This window comes from Chiroxiphia lanceolata, chromosome 5 (assembly GCF_009829145.1).
Source record: "Chiroxiphia lanceolata isolate bChiLan1 chromosome 5, bChiLan1.pri, whole genome shotgun sequence".
NCBI classification, from domain to species: domain Eukaryota; kingdom Metazoa; phylum Chordata; class Aves; order Passeriformes; family Pipridae; genus Chiroxiphia; species Chiroxiphia lanceolata.
The window spans coordinates 9,568,427-9,586,682 of NC_045641.1; the positions used below are offsets into that span (position 1 = coordinate 9,568,427).

The 18,256-nt window shown below is 36.3% G+C and overlaps 1 protein-coding gene across 9 annotated transcripts in view; it reads left to right on the top strand.

Annotated features, from left to right (window-relative positions):
• PCLO (piccolo presynaptic cytomatrix protein) overlaps positions 1 to 18,256 on the top strand; it is a 337,346-nt gene that overhangs the window by 45,372 nt on the left and 273,718 nt on the right. The window lies entirely within an intron of this gene.

Below are 18,256 nucleotides of genomic sequence, written 5' to 3' on the forward strand. Positions count from 1 at the left end.
GAGAGAGCAGTCTTGTACTGCATCCCTGGGGAGCTGCTCCCTATGTTGGAGCAGGAGGGGGCACCAGCAGTAACCACACAAATTGCCTGGGTTGTGTCCCAAAGGCCCAGGTAGGGGCACCATGGCACATGTTGCTGCTCCTGGCAGCCTGTTTGCCAAGGACAACTGTTCATTTTGCCTGTGGAGTTGGTTGTTCAGCTGATCGTTTTGTATCAGTTGTGAACGTGAGCTTACTCAGCCCCTCTTTAAGTGATCCCAGTCCTATCCCAATCTTACCTGTCAGAATCTTTACAACCATTGAAACTTTTCTTTTTTTTTTTTTTTTTAATAACCTGTTTCTGGACTCTTATTGTCTGTTAGTTCCCCATATATGAACCTAGAGAGCTGACATGGGTTTTCAGGTGCTGGGTTTCCTTGCCTTTAATATGATAAACTGTGTTATCTGCAACTTTTAGCATCAGCCTTTTGGTTTTGTTTGTTTTAGCTACACACTGGTGGGGAGGGATCTATCATTCAGATCTCCTTATTAATTTTCAGCTTTATTTCCTGGGTGTTTTAAAATTAATTTGAAGCCTGATAATGCTTGTTTATTTTGTTCTGCACCACCTTCAGGGATATTCTGGAACAGATTTAGGAATCTGGAGTTTGGTTATCTTGGCTTGCACCTTGCAAGCACTGCCTTTTCCCTTTTGAATAGTTTTGATATTTAAGCTCCCAATTTTGGGTGATGCAATTTTCATAAGAAGAACAGATACGTCCTTGTGCATGTTGTGAACTTGGTTTTACTTTGTGTTCTCCATTGATTTTACTTCTAAGTCCTTCTGCAATAGCTGGCAGCCTTTCCAAGATATGTTTAGGAGAGAAATAAAGTGGTGTTTGATTGTGATATTTTACAATCTCAAATCTCATTTGTATCTATATTTTGTATTCGCAAATTTGAACAAAACAGTATAAGTGAGCACAACAGTGGACAGTTTTATATTCCTTATAAGCTACTAGATGTCCCTTTTTTTCCAAGTAGATAATTAAACCGTGGATTGCCAAAAAGAAAAATAAAAAAAAAAAGAAAAAAAAATCAGAAAATATCCCTCAGGAGATTATAGTTATCTTCGGGTGTTAAATTTTGACTTCATGTATAAGAGTAACATTTATGAGTTGACATTTAATAACATGACATGGACATTTATAAATCAGGTGGATATGAAATGATCGCTCATGGAGTGATTAATTATTGAGTAACATTATCTGCTATTGGCTTTAACAGCTGATTGCAGTGATTTATACTGCACAGAGATATTTTTATTGGCAAGGAAATAGCCAAGGTGTCATGCTGTTGTATTTTCCTTTTCTTGACTTCTGTCAATCTGAACCATACAACTAGAGATAAAAGATTTTCTGTTATAAATTAATAAAATAGATGTTACAGTTTTTAATTTAAAGCATTTATCAAGTAAGTCATTATTAGCCCTTTCCTAATAGATCAGGAAATTGAGATGCTCTACATGAAGGAAGAATTGTAGCTGGCAAACTGAAATTTTATATGCTTGGGAATCAACAATTCTAAAGGTACAGAAATAATGAATATTTAATAACTTGAAACCCCAGTAATACATTATAGTCAATTTTTTTAAAGTATTATTTTTACCCAAGCTACTTTATGCCATACCTTGCTCTTTTATCCATAGTTATTGTATAGTTATTGTAGTTATTGTATAGTTCTTTGGATGAGGCAGTTGTGAGCAATTCCAGCAATGTTGCTATTAGAATTAAGTTGTCATTTTCTATTAAATATCTATAAATTGTTGTAAAAGTTAATAGCAAATGATATACTGTGTTCCTTCCTTAACTGAAATGGCCGTAATGGTAATCAGAGTTGAGTTGGGGAAATAGTTATGTGCTTTCTACTCAGTTTTCACATTGGTGTAGTTCATAGGCTTCCCCAAAATCATGCACTGCTTGTTGAATAAATTTCTGTCAATATTTGAGAAATGGGAAAAAAGAGAAAGCTTTAACCAGTGAGTTTTGTCATTAAAGAAGAAAAACAAAACAAACAAAAACTGAAGGCAAAAACGAAAAACAAGCAAACAAAACCAAAACGTACTTTTTAAAGTATGAGCAGGAACCTTGCTGTCTGAGTGCAGGGGCTTGATGTGAATTGTGTGATAGCTGATGCCTCTAACCAGGAGATAGAGGCCCTAATAGACAGTGTAAGGTGGAGGGTGATAGATCTTTCCTATAGACTGTGCAAGCTCTTGCATAAATAAAGCATTCAAGAACATGCAGAACTCAAATCTGGTGGGTTTTAGCTGGCTGGAGCTCAGCTTTGCTACTTCTGCCTCTGAACACAAGATAGAAAAAGGAAAGATGGTGAAATATGCTGTCATTAGTTTCTAAAAATCACTTGGGCAAGCATGCAACAATTCATTAAAAGAGCTAGGGAAAGAGGTTTCCTACTGTTTGATCAATTTTTTAAATTAGTAAACATTTGGTACAACTTTGTTTCACCACTAAAACATGTTCATCAGTCTATCCTCTTTGTTGAGTTTCTGTAATTTTTTGCTATTGCTTTTCATTGTCTCTAAAAAAACCCCACAAACCCAAAACATCTACCCCAACCCAGAATATTAAGTGGAGAGTTATGTGGAAATTGGGAACAGTGTTACAATGGTTTGTTTTCTGTGATTCAAAGGAATACAATTCAAAAACAAAGAAAACAAAACTGACTGAATGTTTCTATAGACACCTACCTCTTGCAGAGAATTATCAGTTCCAGTCATGAAAAGTGGATGTATAAATAATTTTCCCTCTATGTAAAAAGAGCTACCTTAGTTACAGAATGACTTTTTAGATTACAAGTGTTAATAGATTAGTTTTAACTAATCAAATACTTTGATAACTAAATCAGCCTTGATTGAATGAGAAAAAGAAACTTGAAATTGCATCAGGCAAATATCAAACCCACAGATTATCATTAGCATAAAATTTTTATAAATAAGTGAAATGAAATGAAGTGAACAGCTGTTTGAAAAGACTTAAGAAGGTTGTAGTAGAGACTACTGCATGTTTTGCTTGTGTCAAGTGGAGAATTAGCTGAACTTCAGCATGATGTCTAAAGCTGTTGGAGTTGCACTTATGTAGCCCCTTCTTTCTTTCTTTATCACTCCCAGCTCCAGGAATACTGGTTCTGGCTCAGAAAAGCTTGTTCTGTCTTTCAGGACAGTAACTGCCATGGCTGTGGGTTGGGCTCTTTGAGAATGAGTTTCTGGGAAGGGGAAAATAACGAGACAAAAGCTGATCAGTATCTTTTCCTGCTATTCAATGTATGAAGTACTAATGAGGTTATTTAATTCTGTATCTGACAATGAGTATGATAACATTGCAAACAGATTAGGACCCTAATCTAAGAGAAGGTACCTCAGCAATTTTAGAAATGAAGATCAAATTGATATCTTCACAATTATGTATGAACACAGTTTAGGGAGAGTGTCATTCCACCTAGAAAGAGCTATAATAATGCTTACCAATCAGCAGAACTATTACACTGTATGACATCCAATAGATATCTTTAGATAGATTTCTGAAAGAATTAGTCAATTTTAGTTTTAGTGACCAGCAGGCATAGTTATTCATATGGACCTCATAATTCAGAGGTCAATTTGTTTTAAAGCTGGGAAAGAAAATATTCTGAAATGCAAATGTTTAAAGTTGAAATGACTTTAGAAAGAATTATATGTTACTCATAACAATATACAGGATACTGAATATAGATGAATGTTCTAATGTGGGGAAACAGCTTTTTAGCTTTTATTTATTTAATATTAGTTTTTCTTCAGTGTGTAGGTGCTGAGTTGAGGAAGGCAAACATTTCATCGTAGCAGAAGAGTTGTTCTCTCTACAACCAATCAACTTTTTGCATGTAGAATATGAGAAAATGTAGAAAAATTTACAGTAATCAAGTAAAATTGCTTACTATACTTTTAATGAGTATGAGTTAGTAGTGATACATTTTGTTAGTGTAAGCATACTTTAATAGATATCTGTGCTTTTTGAGGAAGATGAGCAATAGGTATGTATATAGGAGGAGAGGAAAGGTGGAAAAATCTATGGGAATATGTCAGTTAAGAATAAAATGATTGCTTAATTTCAGTTAAAATATAACTATCAAGTTGAAAAAGATAACTAGAGTTGTCATCTTTTGTCACATAATGTAATGAAACTTCAATACAAGTCTGATATAAATGGCTGATAGGCACTTCTTTGGTACAAATTAGCATATTCAAACCTCCCTTTCAATAGCGAATAAACACAGAAGCAGACATTCCATAGTCAAATATTTATCTTAAGGCTGGGGTATAATGATAAAGGGTCAGATTGCTTAGTGGTGTAGAATTATTACATATTTTACCATAATGGAGTTATGCAAAAGGTTATGGTAAAGAATTCCCAGTGATTGTTACTGAGAGTGTTTTAATGAAGACGTCTTTTAATCTATATATCAATGTGAGTATTTATCTTCTCAGAAGTGCTGATATATCAACATGTTATGGTAGGTCTTCTGTCTTGCTTCAAAGTTCTTCCATGGTGACTTTAGATTCTCTGAATATTCTAACCTGTTCTTTGTGAGGAAGGTTATAAGCTCCAGTGTGTTGAAAATGATAAAAAAAATACTTCAATTTTTGTCTTTTTTCTTCAATTAAATGTTTTTGTTGTTGGGTGGTTTTTTTTGTTTTAGGGGTTTGGGGTTTTTTTTGGGTGGGTGTGGGTGAGTGGGTAGATTTTTTTCAGAACAGGACACTGTTTTCTCTTTGTGTTTCGAAAGCTACTTTTAACAAGATAGATTTTTCTTAAAAAGAATTTCAATGTGAATTCCTAAACTCTACTCAGCCTGATCACTGAAACACTGATTTACGGATTAGAGTTACTCACATGAAGGGAAAACCAAGAGACTGTTTCATGTCATTTGAGAGTTTGGGACATGAAAGTATTTTGAGTAAGTTAAGTTCTTACCTGGAGAATATTGCCATTTTTGGAAGACTATTATAATAGTAAATTCAATGTAACTTTGAATATTTAGTTTTTTAACTCCCCATAACAATTATAGCCTTTATAGTAGCACATAAATGCACGTCAGATTGTAACACAAACTGTGGATTTGAAGGTTTTGTTAATACATTCTTGAAAAATTTTTTTGGTTGTCAGTATGGCTGATGAAATATCTAGTGAACTGGTAGGTAGTTACATAAAGAGTGGTAAAATCTCTTAGGGTGAATGTAACAGTATATCTAATGTGACATGCAGAAGAAGAAGCTGTATTTTAACAAAAATGATGTTTCAGAGTTCAATTTGAAGTTGTTTTTTTCTTGATTTAGATTTATTGTAAGTGAAAGATTATCTCAAGCAGTCACTTTCTCTCCTTTCTTTTGATGAACAAGAGGCATTGGATAAAACAAAGCTTTTGATTTAGTGATAGTCTTAGCTTTCAAAACTTGGAAGCCACAATTAATTTTTTGGGATGATTTGTTATCTGGAAAACAGTCTTTTTTCAAAGGAGAATATTCAGGACTTAAACCCATTCCAAAAGAAGGCATAATATGGAGACTATACCATAATATAATGCCTGTCCCTGTTAATGGATACCTACTCTCTGATCTGCTGCCCTTTCGGTAAATTCATACTTGAGTTTAACTGTTGTTAACAGGTAGTTACTCATCCTAATTCTCCATCATCAGAAAATATCAAAATGGCAAAACCTGCATGTCAGTTGGAAAAGTGAGAAAAGAAAATATTTTCAGGGTATACCAGCTCATTCTGAGGTTTTATGTTAACTTGCACAAGTTGTTGCTCTTTTCCATTACCTATGGATGCAGTAAAGATGAAACCAATTTAGAGTTGCTTAACAATAATAACACCCACTTAGAAATCACTTCTGCTTTTGCATTTGTGCCACAGTTCCAATCCATTAGTGAATGTGCTTAATAATAATTTACCAAACGTTACTGCAAACAAAGAGTTAGAAAATTGACTTTTTTTTTTAAGAAAAAGACCACAACCTAATTGACAGAACAGAGTCATATCCTAGTAAATGCCAATCAGCATAAGTGTCTTGCCAAATGAAGAGATGCTTCAAGAAAAATGTGTACTTTGGGTTTCATCCCTTACAGTAGTTTGGTTATTTGGTTTTTGTGTGTGTATATTTTCTAAAGGCATGGAGTAAGGAAATCAGCACTTGGCAAGAAATCTTCACCATTTTTTTTTGGCTTTTTTTTTTTCTCCCTCCAGTTGTCTCTCTCCCTGGTGTAGTAAATCATGCTGACCTACCCTTTACAACATATGCTTAGGTTTGGAGAACACCAAAGTCCAGCTTACACCTTTCTCTGTCTCAAGGGATTTAAGAGCTTCTCTCTCCAGAGACTACATGAACAATCAGATTCTTCTGGTGTTCAACAGTTTCTGAGTTTTCATGAATGTGAATTTGGATTTGGGCACTATAAATTGGGATGGGTAGGATTTAAACACTTGGGTGGATTTCTATATCTAGCTCAGATGCCAAGTAAAGATAATGAGTATTTCTTTGAAGACATTGCTAAACATTTAGCAGAACAAGGGATCCCCTAATTATTTGCTGTCAGTGTTGAATTAATTTCTAATATATTTGTCATGTTATTGTTGTAAGTATTACATAGATTAATATGTGAGTGATAGTACAATGTGCACAACAACTGAAAGGATAAACAGGTTATTTATAGGTCAGATGTGTATTATCTCTGTTGTTACATGTGTTTACACATATAAGTTGTAAATATTTCCCCTATGTCAATATTACTCTGATGTTACAGTCAATATGAGAGGATGTACAAAGGTTATTACACCATTTACTGTATCACAGCTTGCTGCAACAGCACTTAAGGAAAGGAGACTCTCTCCATAACCTGAAGGTGGGGTTTTGGGCAGGTCATTTAAGATTTAGATATGAATTTGACCTGTATAGAAAAATGAGACAAACTCAGGTGCTCCTTCTCAGTTGAGTGTCCTGTATGCAAGTGGAGCCATGTCATGATTGGACTCTTTGACTCCTGAAATTATTTTTCTCTACCACAGACAAACTCGAGGTGATGTAACCCCATACAGTCACACAACTTTTTGGTTAGACAATTTCTGTAAGTGTGGTTTGAATCTGCTTGTGTAGACAGCAGAATTGAATCTGAGTCACCCATATCAAGTGTGCAAGTGTTTTAACCAGCGAGTTATTACATAAAACTGGAGACTACAGCGTTGGGTTTTTTGCTTCTCTCTTGTGGTCTTATACAAGAAAACACAAGATGCCACTGCAATTTGCATTGAGTTTTCCAAGTGCTCTGAGAGGCATACTGGCTCAAGCCCTTCATGGGTTTAAATGGAGGATTGACTACTTTCTGGTTCCTTACTTGGCTTCAATCCAAATTAGCTGTGCAGATTTATATGCTAATAGTATTATAACTGAGACTTCTACTACCTGGGTATTGCTCCCTAAAATGGGGGATTATGGCATGTCCTTCAATAGTAATGTTTGCAACATCTGTTGAAGACTTTGACATATTTAGACAGCTTCATTAAAAAAATCAACTCTGCTTTCCAGGCCATGAGTTTCTAAGCTGAATGTCTAAGTTTATATAATTCTCATATGATAGCTGTGCAAGTAGTTTTTACTGTTATTTTGTTTCTGGGAAATAAGATGTTAAGACACAAAAGAAATCAAGTTAGGGTACAAGCTGCTATGTAAACAGCTATATGTAGAAAAGTGGTTTTAAACTGAATTAGTCCTTTTGACCTAATTTTTGGTCAATTTAATTGATGATTTTAGGTAAAGGATATCAGAGCTAAAGCAGTTCTATCAATGTCAATGTCTTAGATCCTCACTTGGCATCACTCCGTAATTTTCTTGGAGCTGATCCTGTTACATCAAATGAGGATCTCTTTTTCCTTGGTGTTCAAAACCTGTGAGCATCCAAGATGACGTTTTCCTGCTGTGTTCTCATTCCTTGTCTGCCTGTGCCCAAGCTGCTTGTGCATTTAAAAAAACGGGAAAACACTATAGGGAGGTTCTCTTCTAGTCTAAGGAAAAACCATGAAGACAAAAACTGACTACAGTGTCTCAGTACTCCTACTGCGTGTGCATGTATATATATGTGTATTTATCTATATATATATACTAAACCCATGTACATACACATACATGCAATGTATATATCATATTATGTAATGTATACCTTTACATAACGTGGTAGTGTGTACATTGTATGTATACATTCATAGTGTGTTTCATGTGCTTGTGAAAAAGAAATAAAGAATAATAAATATACAATCTGCATGGAGGCAGCAAACCCATTTTCCATAATATACTGTTTGTTATTTGTCCCTTTGGGAGACTGAAGGAAAAGAAAAGCTCAGATGTTAAATCATAGAAGAGAGCAGAATCAGCAACATTCTTAACAAGCTGGTAGGAAGTAATCCTGACAGCAGCTGCTTTATGGTTAATTCTCACAAATGGGGATTAAGAGTAAAATTTAAAATGAAAAAAATCTAGAAAAAGAATTTTTTAAAAATTATTATTAAACACTTTTGAAACCAGTGTGACTACTTTTTAAAGTACATTTTTCTAACTTCCTGGAAAATATTCTTATTTCACTATGCTTCAGTGACAGAAAGAAACCTAACCACCATATAAAAATCAGCATTATTACTCTGATGAATATTTTTTCGTAATTTTTAAAATAAAGAAAAAATTACAGAAAGTTTAATCTCTCTGTTAAATAATATGTATTTAGGCCTATACATGAAAGAGTGGATATAGATACAACCACTAATTTTAGATATTAAATTACATTCCTTCCAATTATTTTTGCAATAAAGTGTGAATGTAACTTGCAAGTGGTAAATATCAAAATAGATAACATTCAAAAATTATTGTAAATTGAAAGCTATTGTCACACCGTGGATATCAGAGAAGTGTTCAGACTAATTAAACATATCCATATATATGCAACATGCATGTGTTTATACATGCAAACAATGTATGTATGTATTTGTGTGTACTCAACATGTGTAGATCTGGCAAAAACCTTCAGAAAAATCAAATTAGTTATTGTTTATGAGGAAATTGCACACACACACACACAGATATGAAACCAGGTTCTGCATGCTTCCATGTAGTCCAAGGGATTTTTTTTTTCCCATGTTCTTATATGAATCCTGACCTTGTTCAGCATTGTTACACCAGTGGGAAACAATAATGGCTTTTCTCTGACAAGCTACTTAGTGCAGCAGTAAATCAGTCAAAGAAAAAAGGATTTGGAAAGCACCCAGCATATAGAAGGTCATACAATATAAACCAGCATTTATGTTTCTGTCAACGGGATGTTAGTATATTGGAAATAGCCACATCTTGGAGTCATCAAGGTAATCCATTTCCTATCTGGTGGAGTTCCTAAGGAAGGCATCTCACAGCCCTTTCGTGTGCCTGTGCTATGCTTGGATGAGCAGAGGCAGCTGGAAATGGTTAGAATAGACTGACATATTAAGTCACGTGGGAAGGGATTCATCTCACTGTAGAAGAGGAATCAATGCTCTGTTCTGTAGGGGAAGAGGAGTTTAAGTACAAAAGTGAGCAGATTTTCAAAGGGGCACATGGGAATTGAGCTACATGATTGCACTGATCCCATTTAATATTGCAAATCACATCCTACCCTCAGCAGATTATAAACAGCCTGATAATCACAGATGATAGTTTCATAAGAGCATAGGAACTGCCAAGCAAGAGTGAAACAGTTGTTGCTTTATCCTAGTTGTCTCTTGTAGCTCTCCCAAAACACAAAGTGGTATCAGGCAAAAATCAGAATATTAGTTAGTTGCTGTAAATGTTACATTTGTAATGTGAAAGCTGACATTTCCTAGACATGCAAGATTTGATGATTTCATTTTAAATGTGCACATTATTAGGGATAGGTCAGTTGGAAATCTTTCCGTCTTAAAAGGGAAAGAGGTTTTTTTTTTATTATAAGTGATATACTTTAAAAAGCCCAAATACGTACTATATTTTCATTTTTTTTTCTCCAACTGAATGGATATATTTTATGTTTTGCCCTTGCATCATGGGATCTTGTTACTTAAGCCTCTCTCTGTAATTTCAGTACTGGTATGATACATACACCTCACAGGTCTGCTGAGGTACCTTGCCCAGTGTACTATTTCTGCTCATAATCTCAGCATCAGTGTGATATTGTGTTAGTAAATTCTGGGTGCAAAAGCAAATTGCTAGTCTAAAAATTTATCATTTTACAGACATACAAACATTTGGGAACTAAGCAGAGCTTTTCTTCTACTTTCATAAACTAGGTGACTTCTTGGTTTTTAAATACTGAAAAATTAGGTGAGACAAGTCATTATTGAAAAGTGAGAATATTCACACACTCTTTCTTCATCTACCTAGAAAACATTGAATTTATATTTATTTGATCTTCATAATCATGAAAGCCGTGGATTGGATTCAGGGACTTTCCTGTTTGTCACCCATCTGAGGTGATTTTTCTTGTTTTAAAATTAGGTAATGTTCTGGCAGTGATGCCTTCATAGGAGATGGGCAGTGTTGTTGATGCCTTAAAGTGTTGTGCTTGTCTGCCATCTAGAACTGTCGACAAGTTGCCTTTTGAATGTCATATCTCTGCATGACATTTTGGCAGTCACTTCCACCTGCGGGTGTCCTTCCTCCTGGTTTTTTAGCTCAAGCAAACCCAGTGTTAAAATTGTGTACAATGGGTATTCTGGAAGGAAACAGACCCTTTCCTATTCTATAACAGCAGTGAGAAAATGCCACTCAGCGTAACAGCTATGAATAACAGGTTAATATAGGATATTAGAAACTAGATAGATAATGTTAGGGACAAGGATGTTCACCCCATTAGCCACAGGTTCCTCGAATTAAACTTTGATCTGGTTGTCCTGCCTGTACTGTGCTGTTAGAACTAATGTGCGTTTCAGACCAGGGAAGGAACCTGTGTGTTTCCCTTATTTAGCTTCATGCAGACTCAAAGAAATGTACATGGTCATCTCTCCAGGTGGTAAAACTACTTCTTAAAATTTTAAATTATTGTAATGAATCTTGATAATTTATTAAACAGGCCAAAATTAAGTATTGTAAATGAAACAGAGCCTGCGACATAAGCCTTTCACATAAGGCATTAAAAGAGGAACCTTTATACTTGGTGACAGCATCATTGGTAACAAGCTTCATTACACATGAGACTTTGGTCTCTCTTACTTTCTGAAGCTCAGATTAATCTCTTCTGCCTCTAGTCATTAAAGAGGTTAGCATGTTGCTGAAATTATTCATTCAGGCTCTCTAGGCGTGTTTAATGAGAGATGTCATTTTTACAGGAAGTCAGTCCATCCGCTTAGAATGTCAGATTTTGTCCACTGGAGGTCAATTTCCCTATTGACTACAGTAATAACCATGAAAACTGACGTGTTATAAAGCAAAAAATACTCTTATGTTTGAAGGTAGGATGGTATCGTGCTCAGAACAGCTGTTCCAGCTAAGAATGCAGCCAAAAACAGAGCAGAGCCCTTTGATAAGTATTTTGAGCACATTGCCTCTCAGTCACTGAATGGTCCTCTAGTAAAAAATAAATAAAAAGGAATTGAAAATCAAATAATAACAGAAAAGCCTGTCAAAATGGCAGAAAACATAATACTTTGAGTAGCTGCCTATTTCTTGATGAGAATAGTGAATTTTTCTATCATCAGTTATGAACAAGATGGCAGAAATTCTTTGTCAGAGTACTGCCCAGTCTCTGCTGAGACAAACTAAAAGTCCCTCAGTCTCCTAGCAGTCAGCTGGAAAAGTGCAACAACACCCCTTCACTGCTGTTGAGAGTCTCTTACTCCACCAAGAGTGGGCACCAGGTGAGAAATCCCAGTCACATGTTGGTAGGCTTTTATCTAACTTTTCAGAATAATTTTAAACAAGCATTTTAAATATTTAACTTTATGTATGTATAATGCACCCAGACACAGACACACACACATATATATATTTAATATGGGGAAGAGTGAAATAACTCATGGAAAATCAAAGGGATTGGGAACATGTGAATTATTTTTCAAGAGCCATTCCTAATGTTAGAGCTAGGAAACTTGTTTTCTACTCATCTATCATCTACATGCTTGTGGGAGTGCAAATTCTGTGTAGCAGTTCACATATCTCTAAAGGTATTAATAATTAATCCCCTGAAGAATTGGATAAAGCAATGTCTGGCTGCTTTGTTTGTAGTTTCAGAGTAGGCCATAGTCATTCATTCTACATAAAGTATTCCTTTTGGATTTTCATCGTGTGTGCAGGGGGATTATATGAACACAGGGACGATGGTGTTGAGTCAGACCAAGCTACGCAGAGCAAAGAGTTATGTTTTCATCAGCAACAGATGCAAAAAGAAGAGGGAGAAGAGGGAAAATTTATATTATACTTTCCCCTGATACTCTCCTAGCATCTACTCCTGTAGACAGTGGTCCCTTAATAATACATATACATAGGCTCTTCCAGCTTCCCTTGTGTCCAGTTTGAAGTTCTTTTTCTCAAACTCCCTTGAAGTTTCTCTGGCTTTTGCTTTCTGCCCATGTTGTCAGTCTTCATGGTCTGTTTCTTTTCTTCATCTATTCAATTTATTTTTACCATGTGGCTTCCTTTGTTTTGTATTTGTTTTCAGTCCCTTCAATTAAACTGTTCATTTGCTATAGTCAGAGTTTTCTCAAAATCAAACTTTGTTTTCTAATGTTTTTTTTTTTCACTTGAAGGAGAACTATCAGTCAGAAATTACTGTTATGAAATGTTTTTTCCCGACAGAATTGACCATGTTAGTAGGATTTTTGTTTATTATTGAAATAAAAAAAAAGAAAGAAAGAAAGAAAAAAGTACCTTGAAAGAATATTCCAATCTGTAAAGTCAAGTGCTTAAAAGCTGTGGTTGTGTCTGTGAGAAGTCCCTTTATATATCCACTCTGAGGTGGCTTTGTGTTAGTTATAAACAAGCATCCTGAAAGAGGTGACCTATAATGATAACATTTCTTAATGGGAAGCCACATCCCATTACTAGGATGCATATCCAGTGCAAGGATTATGCTGCAGATACGTTTTGTATAAATATTTAATGGTGAAGGTTGACCTTTATTTTCTTGCCAGGCATCTCATGACTTTAATACAATAACCTGTGACAGATTGTTTGAACTGAAGAGCCCCGGAGCCCTGCTGTAGGTGAAAAGTGGATGCTCCTTACTTACAGTGAAGCATGTCAAACAAGGGAACAAAGACAGATCTTTAAAAAAAACCAAAAAACAAAAAAAACACCAACAAAGCAAAGCAAGCAAACAAACAAAAGCAACCTATAAATAAAAATAAGCAGCATATAAGGGAAATAGAGTTAGAAATTCATTTTGTTTAGGAACATATACTGTGCACTGTTTGGTGGATAAGAAATTGTCTGGATGGTTGCACCAGAAAGTAGTGGTCAATGGCACAGTGACCAGATGGGCACATGCACTCACAGCACAGAAAACCAACCATATCCTGAGCCACATCACAAGTAGCATGGCTAGCAGACTGAGGGAGTTGATTGTGCCCCTCTATTCTGCTCTTGTGAGACCCTACCTTGGGTACTGCATCAAGCTCTGGATTCTCAGCACAGGAAGGACATGGACCTGTTGGAGAGAGTCCAGAGGAGGACCACAAAATGAAAGGGATGGAACACCTCTCCTGTGAAGACAGGCTGAGAAAGCTGGGATGGTTCAGCCTGGAGAAGACTCCAGACCTTACAGTGGCCTTTCAGAACTTAAAGTGGAGGTCATAAGAAAGAGGACTACTACAAACTTTTTAGTACGACCTGTCGTGATAGGACAGGGGCTAAGGTTTTAAACTAAAATATGGTTTTAAACTAAGAGATAGTGGATTTAAACTAAAAGAGGGTGGATTTGTACTAAATGTAAAGAAGGAAGCTTTTACAGTTAAACACTGGAACAGTTCACCCAGAGAAGGGCCCCATCCCTGGATACATTCAAGGTCAGGTTGGACACGACACTGAGCAACGTGATCTAGTTCAAGGTATCCCTGCTCATTACAGAGAGGATTGGATGAGGTGACCTTTAGAAGTCCCTTCCAAACCAACCCATGATTCTATAAAAAGGTACCTGCTTTTAGTTGTTCTGAATTCATACACATAATGAATGAGTTGAGTCCAGCACCTTCTGACTGTGCTACCTAAACTACATTTGCGCTCTTAGGCTATATTAGCTCTGGTGCTTTCTCTTTGCTTTTTCAGAGGTGTAAACCAGCTGTCTGCTTTCTGCTAAATAGTAAATACTTGATACTGACTCAGCTTCAGTGATTTATCAAGAGAATATCTTCACTCTTTGTCTCTGCCCACCTGTTATGTGGTTGTATGCAAGAAGCATTGTGGGCAGCTCACAGAGGAAATCTGTGCAGGTCACCTCACAAATGAACACATCCTATTTTGTCAGATGTAATGCTATAATTAGCTGCTTCTAGACTTTGTGTTCTTTGCACTCTCTGGTTATTTTCCTTAACAATTACTCAGTGTTGTGAAAGCTTTAAAAGCAGTGTACGTTTCAGCTGACTGAAAAGGAATTAGGAGAGGACAAGATGCATGTGTTTCTGGGAAAGAGGATGAAGGTACTTGAATGCAATTTTAGCAGTGGTAAGGCAGTCATACCTCAGATTCCTAACTGAATGCATAAAGAAATTGTTTTCATACCGGTTAAAGTAATTAAATGTTTTGTTTAACTACCCAGAATGAATTACAGAATACAGGTATAAGATGGGGTGGGAAGGTGTCACTCCAGTCAAGAAGAGCTAATGAAGAACCTAATGGGATTTTTACAGGGATGGGGTTAATGAGAAAGAGGCATAGCACTTCAGATGTTGAATGGGGCTACAGAGGGGAGGGGTTGTTGTTCTGGTTGGAATGGAGAACTGTGACCCGAGTATTGGATTAAGTTGATCTCTGTGTATTATGAGGAATTGGAAGCTCGTAGTTTCCTCATTACATCTTCTGACATTGAAGTTCTGGCACAAATTATGGGTTTTGCTATAAGTTATGCCTGGTAATTATGTTCCAGAGGGATATAACAGTTGGGAGTTATGGTATGTTGTTTAGGCTCTCATGACAGTATGTTCTGAAGTACATCAGCACACTGCCTATTTCTGACTTGACAATAGGAGCATGGAAAATCACTATATCATCTTCATTAACCAGAGCAGGTTCCCAGGGGATGAACCCACCTAGCATTGTAGAGTCAGTTTCTTTTCATTTGCTGTGTTTTCTGTTTGGCATCCAGATCGCAGGAATCACTTTTCAAATGTTTAGTGTTAAACTTTTAAGTAGCTTTGCCAGTGTGTATGAAAAATTACATTTCTCTGTATAAAAGGGAAAGTATCTGTGTTGTGCTGTTCTGTGACACAGCAAAGAGACCTTATACAGCACAGCAAAACGAGACTTTGGTCATGATAAAACATATAATGTGTCAGTCCGAGTCTCTGTGGATGGACACAGCTCTCAGGACTATCAAGGAAATTGTCTTGCCTTGTGTGAGGAGAGCTGCATACCTCACCTCTCTTCATCGTACCACAGAGTGATACGGGTTGCCAGGGACCTTTGCCTGGGTTTTTAGAAGAGTCTCACAAAGTCATTTACTTACAGTCACATAATGGATTTTTTACTCAATTCTTTTCTTGTACATATAGAAGTACTTGGTCTTAGATATTGCTAGGTACTTATTAAAAAGGTACTGAACATTTACCAATACCTTGCCAGCAATTACTGCATGGCAACCTAGCTCCCTGGAATTTCTCCCTGTGTTGTAGGAGTGGTGTGTGTCCTAATCACTGGACCACAAAGGACATAGCTACAGAAACAGGTACAAATAGACACCTGAATATGCTGTACTGACAGCTGTGCTGTCTCATTTCCTGAGCTGTCCAGAGATAAGACATCTCCAGACTTGAATCCAAATATTCATCTTAAGTGCTGCTCCATGCTTGAGAAAGTTTGACCTATTTCCCTGCTGGGACACACTGGGATAATGACGTGGCTCCATAGCATCTGAACTAGAGCTCTTGAATGGCTCATAGCACAGGCAGTGCAAGTGTAAATCTGTTAGCCCCTTGTCATGCTATCTAAAATACTGCAATGTTTATTTAGACCTAATATATATTACTATTGTTTTTCTACTGCTTCTGGCAAAATGTTGCTGCTTCCTAAAGCCTAGAATTAGGTATTTGCCTGTAGGATTTTAGGAAAACCTAGCTTGATCCAGTGCCGCCTTTAAGCAGCTTTATCTTTCCATCTGGGCCGTTGTGAATCTTACTCTGAAGATCCCGCTGTCACTTGCTAGCAATCCTGTGTGACAGTAGCCTTGAAAATGCACCATGAAATTCCATTTTAAAAAAGAGTCTTTCAGTGATTAAGGCTTCTTTGTTATTAATATCTTCGATTCAGTAAATAGATAAAATAACTTGTTTTGAACACTGCTATCAGTTTTCCTCTGGTGATAAACACTACTTTCACTTGTGCTGTAGCTGAATAATGATGTCTTTGAAAGCACGATTAAAGCACTGCCTTCTTCATAATCACAATTTAGTTTATATGATAACCTTGATTCAATGAATTGTCTGACCCACACAACAGTAATGAATATTTGGTTTTATGACTTTTTCTCAGTAGAGGCAGAAACAATACCTCCTATGAAGTGCTATATTCGTTTTAATGTGAATACATTAGGTTGGAAGACACCTCAAGAAGTTTTATTGTCCAATCTCCTTCTCAGAGCAGGATCAGCTCTCAGGTCAGACCGGGTTATTCATGGCTTTATCCAGACTTTTCTGGAAAACTGCCAACATCTACCTGCAGCTGATTGCATCTTGTAGAGGAAAATATCAGAGACTGGAAAAGGAATGAAAATAAATTAAAAAAGGAGAGGCTTGATAAAGCAGATGTAAATCAGAAGTCTTTTTGCATATTTCTTTATGACTACTTAAGTTCTTGACTACTTCAGTGTTTATATCTTCTCATCCAGTGTCTCAAGTACACTAATTGGCACAGCTTATGTTCTGAGGAGATTTTAGGAAGCATTGAAGGTAAAACTGCACTGGGTTAAATTAATTGCCTGTTTCCTGGCCTTGAGAAGCTGTAAATCAGTGAAAAGTTCTATTGTGCACTTGCCTGATGAGAGGGTGAAGTGGAGTGTAACCACCTGCCAATGTTATTTTATGCATTTTGGTTAGACTTCGTCTCCCCTCAGCTTTTCTCTTACACCAGTCTTTATCAATGCATTCTTATAAAACCTCAGTCTGCTCCAGTGTTGTCCAGAGAAAATGTGACACTTCTCTTGTCAGAATAAAGACTGTGAAATGCTTGGAAGTCATACCAACAATTCGCATGCACCCTTCAGACAAGCACTTTCCTGTTGAGCTGCACTATTATCCATGCATCGGTTCCACAGTCTGGCTCTGAGTTCTGAGGAAGTGTTAATGAGCTTGAGTTGTAGGAGAGCAATTGTCTGCTCTTCACGGGAAAGGAAATGCAGTCTTTGATCGTAATTGCAAATATAAATTGCCCATCCTAAAAGCTAAAATGTCAGAAAGCTTGTTTTAATTTCTTTTGGAGAAACAGAGATGGTTCTTTGAGACATGATAAAGGACAAAAATCTCTGCAGTTTATTTGCTTATCTTAGTATGAAGGACTATATTACTATGTGTGAATTAAAAAGAGAGATCATCATGAAAATGATGCTCACCTAACTACATAAAACTTGGTAGCTAATAGATGATATTTTTTTTTTAATAAAGGGCAACAACAGGATCATGCTCTGATAATCTCTTCCCTATGTAATCCCAGGAGAAATTATCCATCTTCAAGGTTCCTCTATTACTGGGACTGGTGTAACAAAACAATCGTTTAACAGTGCTTGCTTGTTGGACTAATTGATGAATTAAACAACTTTTCATGCTGGCATTAGTTTTTTTCTGCATTTCTGATATAGCCATACTTTAAGGGGTATGTTGAAGAGGAACATTTTATATCTTTCAAGTCAGATGTGCTTCTTGTCTAGTAATTTCTTTTTCCAGTTTAGCAGATGGCATCAGATTTAAAGTAATGTTGAGACTTTGTTCTATGACCAAGCTTATAAGATTGATTAAACCCTTTGACTATTAAGAT